This window comes from Pogoniulus pusillus, chromosome 23 (genome assembly GCF_015220805.1).
Source record: "Pogoniulus pusillus isolate bPogPus1 chromosome 23, bPogPus1.pri, whole genome shotgun sequence".
NCBI lineage: Eukaryota > Metazoa > Chordata > Aves > Piciformes > Lybiidae > Pogoniulus > Pogoniulus pusillus.
The window spans coordinates 22,753,256-22,766,554 of record NC_087286.1 but is presented as its reverse complement, the minus strand read 5'-3'; the positions used below and the strand labels follow the sequence as shown (position 1 = coordinate 22,766,554).

Below are 13,299 nucleotides of genomic sequence, written 5' to 3'. Positions count from 1 at the left end.
TGAAGGGGGTAGGGGGAGGGTCTGGGGGTGTTGTAGGCGGCCCCGGGGTTGGGGGGGGTTTGGGGGTGCCTTGGGAAGGGTCCGAGGTGGCTGGGGGGAGGGGCAGTGGAGCAGAGGGAGGGTCTGTGTGATAGAACAGAATGTGTTTTGTTCACAAAAGAAGAACAGGAAGTTAACCACCCAGATCGAGATGGAAACCGCATGTAAATATGTTCTTGCTTAATATGTGCTTGCCCAATAAGTTTCACGTTCCAGGAACCCAGGCAAGCAAGATCCTCGAGGAAGACTGCTAGCCTTCATCATGGCGACCACCAGGAGGCAGAGAAAGGCCCCCTAGCAACACATCGCACATGCGCAGAGTACTACAGGAAGGACACGTCAGCGGGAAAGGACGTACTATAAAAGGAAGAACTGGGACTTGCTTGGGCGCGGCCGTTGGCAGAGCGGAGACTCCCCTGTCGCCCAGCGCTGATATTTGCCTATACCTTGCTATAATTAATAAAATTCTTGATTTGGTTATAGCGATTTAGCATGTTCAAAATTTATCACAATTGGTGCCATGACTCGGATGCAGCAGGCATGATAGAATTCTTGGTTCTACTTGGGAGGCGCCCCGCCTATTAATTTTTGGCAGCCCTGGTAGACCAATTTCTGCCCCAGTTGCACCGACGAACCCAAATTCAAGGTAGTAGGCAAAGGAGGCCGGCAGACCCTATAAACTTTGTGCACAAAGGTCCGGACGAAGACGCAGGACACGTGAGTATCTGTGGGGTGATCCACCCGGTCTGGGTCGGGGATCCTGGAAGCGCAGTGATTGTGTGTGTGAATGAGAGGGGGGCCGGCAGCTCGGATTCCCCAAGCGAGTGCGGACCCTCAGTAGTGCGGTTCTCATTGCCCGTGAGGGTGTGAGCCACGAACCAGGGGAAGCAAGTGAACACAACACGGTTGATTGAGGGCGCTCCAGAAGATGGGACAAGGGAAGAGCAAGGCCCAAACTCCCATGAAACTTCCACCAGTGCCCAGGGATAGTCCACTGGGGTTCATGTTAGATAATTGGGAATATTATCCCACCACAGGGGATAAGGACAAAGCAAAGATGATTCATTATTGTGTGGTGGTGTGGGGAGGAAAGAAGATTTCCAGGAGTGTTTTCTGGCCAATGTTTGGGGCATTAGAAGACTGGGTAAGGCAGAAGTTGAATATATGAGTAAATAATAAAACCCCTTTCTGTCAGGAAGAGAGTGATTATGCCAGTATATGGGTAACTAGACCTGCCAATAACGCGTTCCTATTCCTCCTAAATGAAAAACATGAAAAACAAAAGGAAAAGAGTAGGGAGGAAGACCTTCCATTAGTTCCTCCCCCGTACATACCCCCTCAAGACCAACCATCCCCTAATGCACCGCCACCAGAAGAGCACCCTGAGCCTGCAGATGAAATACAAGCACCTATAACTCGGAGACACCATGATTTATACCCTCTCCGAGAGATGCCTGTCGGGGGTCCAGGTCCAAATCCAGTTACAGGGTTCGTGTAGGTTCCCCTAAACTCAGAGGACGTACGGGATTTTAAGAAAGAAATGAGGAGCCTTTTGGAAGACCCGCTAGGGGTGGCGGAAAGATTAGATCAGTTTTTGGGACCCAGTATCTACACATGGGGAGAACTGCAATCTATATTGAACATCCTGTTTACAGCCGAAGAAAGAAATATGATCAGGCGAGCTGGGATGCGAATTTGGGACGCCCAACATGCTCAGGGACCCTTAGCAGATACCAGGTGGCCATTACAAGATCCACACTGGAATCATCAGCAACAGGATCACCGAACTAATATGCAGGACTTGAGGGTAATAATAGTGCAGGGAATTAGGGAGGCAGTACCTCGGGGGCAAAATATCAACAAAGCATTTAATGAGAGGCAAAAGAAGGATGAAACACCCACTGAGTGGCTAGAACGCCTGAGAAAGAATTTGCAAATGTACTTGGGATTAGATCCCGAGACTCAGTTGGGACAAGCCTTATTAAAAACACAGTTTGTGGCTAAATCATGGGAAGATATCCAAAGGAAGCTAGAAAAGATAAATAACTGGCAAGACAGGGGCCTGGATGAGTTGTTAAGAGAAGCACAGAAAGTGTATGTTAGAAGAGATGAAGAAAGACATCGAAGACAAGTAAGGATGATGGTGGCAGCGGTCAGGGAAACTGGGAGGTCTGAGAACCCTCCAAAGGCAGGGCCGACGGTCCAGAGAAATGGGGAAAGGGCCCCTCGGGTGGAGAGAAAGGAAGCGAATGTGTGTTTTTACTGTGGTGGTAAGGGGCATTTTCGGAGGGAATGTAGAAAGAGACTGAGAGATGAAAAGGCCTTCAAGGAAGATTAGAGGGGTCAGGGGCTCTATTTGCTGGGCACGCGGAAACATCCGGAGCCCTTGATAAAGTTGAAAATAGATCCCCACCAACAAGAATTTGAGTTTTTAATAGATACAGGGGCAGAACGATCCACTGTTCAGAAATTGCCAAGGGGCTGCAAAATATCTAGGGAAACCGCCCAAGTAGTAGGGGCTAAAGGGGAACCATTTGGGGTCTCAGTAATTAAAGATGTATTAGTGGAGACTAAATCTAAAATAGGAATGGGTGACTTTTTGTTAGTCCCAGAGGCTAACTTGTTAGGGAGGGACTTAATTATTGAATTAGGCATCAATATAGAAGTGGTAGACAAAGAAATGAGGATAAAACTCTGTCCCTTGACAATAGAAGATGAAGCAAAACTTGATCCGGAGGTTTGGTACACCCCCAATAGTGTTGGGAAACTTGATATAACTCCCTTTTCGGTCATTATTAGAAACCCTGAGGTGCCAGTAAGGGTTAAACAATATCCCATCTCCCCTGAAGGGAAGGAGGGATTAAAGCCGGAGATAGAAAGGCTATTAAGCAAAGGGCTGTTAGAACCCTGTATGTCCCCTTTTAACACTCCCATTTTGCCTGTAAAGAAGGCAGACGGGTCATACCGGCTGGTACATGACCTGAGGGAAATAAATAAAAGAACAGTGGCTCGCTTCCCCGTGGTAGTGAACCCCCACACTTTGCTTAGCAGATTGGGTCCAGAAAAACAGTACTATAGCGTAATTGATCTTAAGGATGCATTTTGGGCACGTCCCTTAGATGAAAAGAGTAGGGATTACTCTGCATTTGAATGGGAAGACCCAGCCACACATAGGAGACAGCAGCTGAGGTGGACCGTACTTCCCCAGGGGTTTACCGAATCTCCAAATTTGTTTGGGCAGGCCTTAGAACAAATCTTGCAGGAATACCAGATAGGGGAGAGGGTAACTCTCCTCCAATATGTGGATGACCTCCTCGTCGCGGGGGAAACAGAGGATGGGGTGTGAACTGAAAGCATTAGGTTACTAAACTTCTTAAGTGCTAAAGGATTAAAGGTGTCTAAGGCAAAGCTACAATTTGTAGAAGAAGAAGTGAAATATTTAGGGCATTACTTGCGAAAAGGGAAAAAGAAAATAGACCCAGAAAGGGTAAAGGGGATCCTTTCCATGCCACCTCTGAGAAGTAAGAAACAGGTTAGACAATTATTGGGCCTTGTCGGATATTGCCGGCAGTGGATAGAAAATTACAGTGCAAAGGTTAAATTTTTGTATGACAAATTGGGTCAGGATGGGTTGATGAAGTGGAATGAGGAAGACGATAAGCAGTTAGAAAAGTTACAACAGGACCTAGTCAAGGCTCCAGTTCTCAGCCTTCCAGATTTAAAAAGACCCTTCTACCTATTTATAAACACAGGCAGTGGCAAAGCTTATGGGGTGTTAACCCAGGAGTGGGCCGGGAAAAAGAAACCTGTGGGATACCTATCCAAATTATTAGACCCTGTGAGCAGGGGATGGCCCACCTGCCTGCAAGCGATAGTGGCTTGTGCCTTACTCGTAGAAAAAGCCAATAAAATCACTTTTAGTGGAGAATTGAGGGTACTATCCCCTCATAACATCCGGGGAATCTTACAGCAGAAAGCAGAGAAGTGGATAACAGATGCTAGGCTCTTAAAATATGAAGGGATCTTACTAGACTCTTCGAAGCTAACCCTGGAAGTCACTGGCTTGAAAAATCTGGCCCAATTTCTGTATGGAGAGCCAGACGAGGGCAAATTAATACATGAATGTTTATCAGTCATAGAAGAACAAACAAAAATAAGACCTGATCTGGAGGAAGAGGAGCTAGAGGATGGAGAGTGGCTGTTTGTAGATGGCTCATCACGAGTGATCGATGGAAAAAGAGTTTCTGGATATGCAATAATTAGGGGGGAGGGACTGGCAGTTGTAGAATCGGGCCCCCTCAGTAGATCCTGGTCAGCACAGGCTTGTGAACTCTATGCTGTGTTACGGACATTACAGTTGCTGCAGAACAAATCAGGCACCATTTACACTGATTCAAAATATGCCTATGGAATTGTACATACCTTTGGGAAAATATGGGAAGAGAGGGGATTGATAAACTCCCAAGGGAAAGGGTTGGTTCATCAAGAATTAATTAATGAATTACTGAGGGCTCTAAGAGGACCTAGGAAAATTGCTGTAGTACATCTGAAAGGACACCAAAGAGGGATAGATTTCAAGAGTAGAGGAAATAATGCAGCAGATCAAGAAGCAAAAAGAGCTGCATTATTGGCAGTACATTCTGTCCCTAAGAAAGACTCAGAGGTCAGGAACCATGAAGAACCATGGAAAATAGATAGTTTTACTACACAAGAAAAAGAGAAAATGCAGAAAATGGGATTGAGGGAAGACTCCCGAGGGGAATGGAGACTCCCAGAGGATAATAGAACCATTTTGTCTAAATCAGTAGCTTTAGAAATAATGAAAAGAATGCATAGTAAAACACACTGGGGAGCACAAGCGCTGGTAGATCAATTTGCTACAAATCATATGTGTATTGGGGTAGATGATTTAGCAAAGCAAGTAGTGCGGGGATGTGTCATATGCCTAAGAGTGAATAGAGCCCATCTGAGAAAGCCTCTAGAAGGGGGGCGACCTACAGCATGGAGACCATTCGCAAATATTCAGCTGGATTTTACTGAATTACCTAAGGTTGGGAGATATAGACATTTATTAGTAATAGTAGATCATTTAACTCACTATGTAGAGGCCTTCCCTACAGCAAGGGCCACAGCGCAGGTAGTAGTTAAAACCCCTCTGGAACAAATAATTCCCCAGTACGGGGTCACAGAAACCATTGATTTGGATAGAGGCCCTCACTTTGTGTCTAAGATTATCACGGAAACCATGGCAGCAATGGGAATTCGGTGGGATCACCATACCCCCTGGCACCCCCAGAGCTCAGGACAAGTAGAAAGAATGAATGGGGAAATTAAGAAACAGCTAACAAAACTTATGATTGAAACCAAATTATCATGGGTAAAGTGCTTGCCCTTGGCCTTATTAAATATTAGAACACAACCTAGAACTGATATGGGAATATCTCCGTTTGAAATGCTGTATGGAATGCCCTACAATATGGGGGAGCCTCAGGATCACCCAGTCTTGAGGGACCAGAACATGAATATATATATAACAAATTTAATGAAGCACAGGGAAAACCTAGCACAGGAAAAACTAGCACAGAGACCTCCACTGGATCTAAAACTGCATCGTGTGCAACCAGGAGATTGGGTAATGATAAAAACATGGAAAGAAGCAACTCTAAACCCACAGTGGGAGGGCCCTTACCTTGTATTGCTTACTACAGAAACTGCAGTCCGGACAGCTGAAAAGGGATGGACCCATGCCAGCCGTATTAAAGGACCAGTGGAAGGGCCAGCTCCTGAGTGGCAAGTAGTTGGAGACCCAGGGGACTTAAAGCTGAAAATACAAAGAAGAAAAGAAACTGTAAACTGAGTAGATACCAGACTCGGGCTACACAAAGGAGGGGGAGGGGTTGATCTGTAACTTAAATGTCACGATAGGACAACCCGGGTGTGATTGTTATCCTTGTAAAATTTGTGGAGACAAGTGGTAGAAGCGTTGCAGGCGGGGGATCCCAACTAGGGGAGTTTGTGGTTCTGGCTGGAATTTTTAGCGTGACATATCCAATTGAGCTGAATTCTTTAATAACAAAAGCCATTGGTGTCGAACTCGCTTGGGAAAAGTCCAGTGCAGTATACCTCCCATTAAACGACAGAATCGGAATTCTTATGTTAAGAGGCAACATACGTTGTCCCAGTGGGCTCCTGAAGAATATCCCTGCTGCCGAGAAGATGGTATCCCTCGTGGCTCAAAGCAACCAAGTCGACGAGCGAGGCAGAGGGGTAAAAGACTGTGGAAAAAAGAAACCCCAAACTGGGACACTAAAGGAATGTTTACAGAACTGCCTCGAGAATGGGATTAAAGACAGGAATCCCAGTGGGGGGGACAGGGTGCGACTTGGGAAAATGGAAAACTCCGGGGCTTTCCTCATCCACCGCGCCAATGGTTATCACTTGACTCTGCAAATTATTGTTTCATGTTTTATGCTGTTAGTAAGGAAGGGGGTAGAAGCAGATGAACACCTGCCCCACCAGCCATTTAAATGGTCCTTAATACGATGGGAAGATCAACAAGTACTGCAAACCAAGATTACCCCTGGTGCCCCTAGCTTCACCTGTTATTTATGTGACATTATACCTACTAAGCCCTGCTTAAATTTATATGGCTTTTACTTCTGTCCAAGCTCAAACCCAGGGAAAGGGTATTGTAATTACCCCGGACATTATTATTGTGCTTACTGGGGTTGTGAAACCATTGCTTTGGATTGGAAAGTTAGTAATCCAGACAACTATTTAAAGGTGGGATGGGGACCCTATGGTTGTGAACCCCCAGAACATTCAGGTGGAGGTTTTACAAAAGTAGGGACTTGTAGTTGGATTTATATCAATATTACCCAACCAGAGGACCAAGCATGGTTAATAGGAAAGATCTGGGGGGCTAGGTTGTGGGAACCAGGGACGGATAGAGGCGGACATTTTCTCATTAGAAAAGAACCAGTTCATCAAGGTTCGGAACTCATAGGCTCTAATGAAGTTTTGGAGGAAGCCAATTCCGATGTAAGAACAGGGAACCACTCGACCTGGGAATTAAAAAAATGAGAATAGCACCTCCCTCATGAATCATGAAAATATTACTACTAATACACACCCAGAATATGGCACAATGTGGAAAATAATGCAAGCCAGTTATGGTATTTTAAATAAAACTAACCCTGGCTTGGCAAAAGAGTGCTGGCTTTGTTACAATATCCGGCCCCCCCTTCTAGGAAGCTATTGGGGTAACAGCAAAAGCAAAGGGAACAAATGAAGCTAACCCAAGGGAATGCCTCTGGAAAAAGACCAAGGAAAGTACTCGGGGAATAACCCTCTCCCGGCTAACAGGGCAGGGACAACGTGTGGGTACTGTTCCCCCGACAAGAAACATCTATGTAACATCACAGTGGAAAATCCAGGGCAAAAACAGAAGGCAGACTGGTTGCTTCCAGCCTTCAACACCCGATGGGTTTGTCAGAATATAGGAGTCACTCCCTGTCTATCTTTAAAAATCTTGAATTATACCTCTGACTATTGTATTCAAGTGGCCATTATACCAAAAATTACTTACCATTCAAGGAGCTATGTCCGTGAACAACACACGACTCTGGAACATCATCTCCAGAAAAGAGAACCTTTCACTGCTCTAACCATAGCAACTCTCTTAACTATAGGAGGGGTGGGAGCTGGAACCGGGATAACCTCACTAGTGAACCAGCAAAAAGAGTTTAGAGCATTGAAGCTTTCTGTGGATGAAGATTTAAGCAAAATAGAACAACAGATTGATGGGCTAGTGGAATCAGTAAGATCACTATCAGAGGTAGCATTGCAAAATCGTAGAGGTTTGGACTTGCTATTTTTACAACAAAGGGGTCTTTGTGTTGCACTAAAAGAAGAATGTTGTTCTTAGGCAGACCATACGGGAATGGTAGTCGATTCTGTGAATGAGCTGAAGAAACAGATAGACCAGCGAAAAAAGGAAGGAGAGGTACATCAGAGTTGGTACGAAAATTGGTTTAGTTACTCTCCTTGGTTGACCACACTGCTTTCAACCATCGCAGGGCCAGTAATTTTGTTGGTACTGGGACTTACCTTTGGGCCATGTATATTCAATAAATTGATTTCTATAGTAAAGAGTCGCTTAGAAGCTGCACATCTTATGCTTATTAGAGCTAAATATGAGCAGGTACCTGAAGATGAGACACTGGAGACCCTAGAATTAGCCAGACAGGAATTGCAAAGATTTAGTGAACAAAAATGATTAAGAGAAATGGAGGATTGTGATAGAACAGAATGTGTTTTGTTCACAAAAGAAGAACAGGAAGTTAACCACCCAGATCGAGATGGAAACCGCATGTAAATATGTTCTTGCTTAATATGTGCTTGCCCAATAAGTTTCAAGTTCCAGCAACCCAGGCAAGCAAGATCCTCGAGGAAGACTGCTAGCCTTCATCATGGCGACCACCAGGAGGCAGAGAAAGGCCCCCTAGCAACACATCGCACATGCGCAGAGTACTACAGGAAGGACACGTCAGCGGGAAAGGACGTACTATAAAAGGAAGAACTGGGACTTGCTTGGGCGCGGCCGTTGGCAGAGCGGAGACTCCCCTGTCGCCCAGCGCTGATATTTGCCTATACCTTGCTATAATTAATAAAATTCTTGATTTGGTTATAGCGATTTAGCATGTTCAAAATTTATCACAGTCTGGGGGTGTCATGGGGGTCCCCGGGTGAGGTTTTGCCTGGGGTCAGAGGTGGCTGGGGGGAGGGGAAGGGTGTGGGTGCCGTAGAGAGTCCCAGGGGTGCCTGGGGGGGACTGGGAGCAGTGGGAGGGGACTGGGGGGACGCTGGGGTCCCTCCCCCGAGGCTCCTTGACCTGCCCTGCCAGGGAGGTGCTGCTGCCGCTGCCTGCTGGCCTGGCACAGGTGGCACTGAAGGTGCTGGGCCCAGGCCTGCAGCCCCCAGCCCGGCCCGGGGGAGGCCTCAGCAGCGCCCCCAGGCCAGGCTGCAGTGCTACGGGGACAAGCTGAGGGCCTGAGTGGGCACTGGGGGGCGCTGGGCGGGGACGGGGAGGGGCTGGGGGATTAGTGAGGGCATACAAGGAGGTGAGTGGGGGTCTCTGGGAGGCCAGTGGGTGGGTCTGCGGGTCCCTGGGAGGTCCCTAGGAGGGTCTGGGGGTCCCTGGGTGGGCCTGAGGGTCCCTGAGAGGTCCCTAGGAGGGTCCCTGTGAGGGTCTGGGGGTCCCTGAGCCCTCCCCCTGCAGGCTCTGGGTCTCCCGGGGGGCTGGAGGCCTGCGGGGGGAGGTCTCCTCCTTCCTGGAGCTGCTGGGGCTGCACTGGAGACCATCGAGCGCTTCGGAGGGGCAGGGCAGGGGCAGGCCCCGCCCACGCAAGAGGACGCACCAATCAGCTGCTGACCCTCCCCGTCCTAACCAGTTCCCCCCCCCAACAAAGCACCAAACTCTGCCAGGTGGACCCTGCCTTCATTTATGCAAATGAGGGGGCGGGGCACAGGGGTGACCATGCCCACAGCCCCCACAGGATCCACCAATCAGCTGCTGACCCTTCCGGTAACCCCTCCCCAACCCCCAACACATCTCCGAGGTACTCAAAGGCAGAGCCTGATATTGAAATGTATGCAAATGAGTGAGGCAGAACAAGTGGCAGACCACGCCCACCACAATCCACCAATCAGCAGCCACCTCCTGAACTCCTCCTCCAAAGGAAGCTCCAAATCTGTCACCATATAATTAGTTACTGTGGGGCGGGGGTGGAGCCGAGGGGGCGGGGCCAGGCGCAGCATGGGGAGAGGGCGTGGCTACGGAAAGGGCGGGGATTAGGCATTGCACTGAGGGGGCGTGGCTAAGGAAAAGGGGCGGGGACCAGACACAGAACAGGGAAGGGGGCGTGGCTCGGAAAGAAAGGGGCGGGGACTAGACAGCAAGGGGGCAGGGGGTGTGGCTATGCAAATAAAGAGGCAGCAACCAGAGCCAGGCAAGCAAGCCCAGGGAGGGGGCGTGGCTCCGCAGCCCGGGGGGCGTGGCTCCGCCAGCCCACTCCTCCCGCAGCAGCAGACCCCTGCAGAGCCCTGCAGTGCCCTAGAGACATCTCCAGACTCCTACAGACAACTTCAGACCTTTCCAAGGGCTCTGCAGACCCTTACAGACCCCTGCAAACTCTTCACACCCCTAAGACCTCTACACACAGCCACAGCCTCCTCTGCAGAGCCCTGCAGCCCCCTCCACACCTTCAATGGATTCCTGCAGACACTTAACAGATGCCTGACAGAGCTCCACAGACCCCTGCAGACCTTTACAAGATGCCTGCAGACACCTGCGGGCCCAGAACAGAAACCTCCACACACCTGCTGAATGCTACAGACACTTGCACACCCCTCCAGCCTCCTAGAGACCTCTAGGGACCCCTCCCGACCTTTCCATAGAGCCCTGCAGACCCCTGCATGTCTTTAAGAGGCCCCTAGAGACCCCCACAGACCTCTACAGACTGCCAGAGAACCCTGCAGACCCCTACAGACACCTCGAGACCTTTGCAAGGCACCTCAAGACCTTCACAGCCTTTTGAGACACCTACAGCACCACAGACACCTCTACAGACCCCTAACCACCTCCACAGACACCCAGAGAGCCCTCCAGGCCCCTAAGGGTACCTACAGATGCCTCCAGACCCCCGCACACCTCTGCACACTCAGAAAAGCCTCCAGGCCTTTTAGAAGACCCCTGCAGACACCTACAGACCTGGGCAAACTTCTACAGCTGCTTGCACAGCCCTGCAGACACCGACAGGCTCCTCCTGGCCTGCAAGCTCACACCATGTGCTCGCACTCAGCTTCTCCCCAGCACCCCCAGGGCTGCTCTTTATCGCCTCCGCCCCCAGCCCGCAGGCACAGGCAGGCTTCCTCCCGCCCACACGCAGCACCCTGCCCTTGCTCTCCTGGAACCTCACAAGCTTCGCCTGGGCCCAGCTCCCCTGCCTGCCCAGGTGTTTCCTGGATGCCATCCTGCCCCTCGGCTTGCTCTCCAGCACCACTCGGCTTGGGGCCATCTGCAAACCTCCATCTCGCTGCTTGGACGCCTCCAGGCACGGAGACTCCACCACCTCCCGGGGCAGCCTTGTGCAGATTCCTTGAGTGTAATAAAGAGCCATGAAGTAAATCAGGAAATACTAAGTGACACGCAGTTACTGACACTAACTGCCCTCTCCTGACTGTCATTTCAGAATCATGGAACCACAGCTCTGTTGAGGCTGGAAGAGACCTTTGAGTTCACCAAGACCAAATCCCTTCAAAAGTTTCAGGCCAACATTTTATTTCTTTTCTTATTAATTCATGCAGGACCTCTGCTTTAAAAGAACACTTAAAGTACAACGACAGAGCAGAAACTGGGTATGAGCCTCACAAAGACATGAGGTGCTCCCATCAGCACCAGCACAATGGCGACGAAGCGGCAAGGGGCTGTGTGAGGGGCGAAGAAGCCAGGGAAGTGGGGAGGCTGTCCTCTTAAGCTCGACGAGACGGGACCGAGCCTAACCCAGAGTGCATCTGCTCCGCCTCCGGGCCGCCCCCACAGGCCCTGCCCAGCGGACAGGCGCTGCCCACCCGCGCGGTCGCTCAGCAACGGCCGACGCGGCCGGGCTGAGGCGAGAGGCTGCGCTGAGCCGGAGCGACCCCCAGCTCCAAGCCTGCCATGGCCCAGCGGAGCCTCTGCACACAGGTAACGCGGAGGGGCTGTGGCCCGCGGGCATCCACAGCCCTGCACAGGCACCCCCCCTGCAACAGCCCTGCACAGACATCCCCCCTGCAACAGCCCTGCACACAGACACTCCCCCTGCAACAGCCCTGCACAGGCACCCCCCCTGCAACAGCCCTGCACAGACACCCCCCCTGCAACAGCCCTGCACAGGCACCCCCCCTGCAACAGCCCTGCACAGACATCCCCCCTGCAACAGCCCTGCACAGGCACTCCCCCTGCAACAGCCCTGCACAGGCACCCCCCCTGCAACAGCCCTGCACAGACACCCCCCCTGCAACAGCCCTGCACACAGACACTCACCCTGCAACAGCCCTGCACAGGCACCCCCCCTGCAACAGCCCGGCACAGGCACCCCCCCTGCAACAGCCCTGCACACAGACACTCCCCCTGCAACAGCCCTGCACAGGCACCCCCCCTGCAACAGCCCTGCACAGGCACCCACCCTGCAACAGCCCTGCACAGACACCCCCCCTGCAACAGCCTTGCACACAGACACCCCCCCTGCAACAGCCCTGCACAGGCACTCCCCCTGCAACAGCCCTGCACAGGCACCCCCCCTGCAACAGCCTTGCACACAGACACCCCCCCTGCAACAGTGCTGCACAGACACCCCCCCTGCAACAGCCCTGCACAGACACCCACCCTGCAACAGTGCTGCACACAGACACCCACCCTGCAACAGCGCTGCACAGACACCCTCCCTGCAACAGTGCTGCACACAGACACCCACCCTGCAAACATCCTCACACCCACTCCTGCATACAGCCAGGCACAAACATATCCCCTGTTGTACTGGTTTGGGCTGGGATAGCTCATTTTCTTCACAGTACCTGTTTTGAACTGTGTTTGGGTTTGTCCTGTTGATAAGAGAGAGACGTTTTAGTTATTGTTGAGTGGTGTTTACACGGAGTCAAGGTTTTTTCTGCTCCTCACATCATCAGTGAGTAAGCTGGGAGTGCACAAGAAGCTGGAAGGGAACACAACTAGAATGGATGATCCAAACTGACCAAAGGGATATTCTATACCCTATAATGTCATGCTTAGCATATAAATCTCAGGGAAGAATAAGGAAGGGGTGAGTGTGTTCGGAGTAATGGTGTTTGCCTTTTCTTGTTATGCATTATGGAGCCCTGCTTTCGTGGGGATGGCTGAACACCTGTCTGCTGATGGGAAGTAGTGAATGAGTTTATTTTGCTTTGCTTATGTATGTGGCTTTTGCTTTACCTAGTAAACTGTCTATTTCAGCTCACAAGTTTTCTCGCTCTTCCAGCTCTCTCCATCCCATCAAGGAGCAATGAGGGAGTGGCTGTGTGGGGCTGAGCTGCTAGCTGGGGTTAAACCACAACACCTGCACCGCACTTGTATGCCCTTCACACACACAGCTCATACAGCCCCAAGCAGGCACACCTCTGCATAACCCATGACATGCTCTCTGTGCGTGCATGGCCTCGTGAACACACACACACACACACATC

At 50.5% G+C, this 13,299-nt stretch overlaps 1 long non-coding RNA gene across 1 annotated transcript; it reads left to right on the top strand.

The window, feature by feature from the left end:
* Nucleotides 1–8,730, top strand: LOC135185777 (uncharacterized). The gene is made up of 2 exons (XR_010306596.1): nt 1–756; nt 5,748–8,730. It is a non-coding gene; the product is annotated as an uncharacterized LOC135185777 (long non-coding RNA).
* The last annotated feature ends 4,569 nt before the right edge of the window (nt 8,731–13,299 follow it).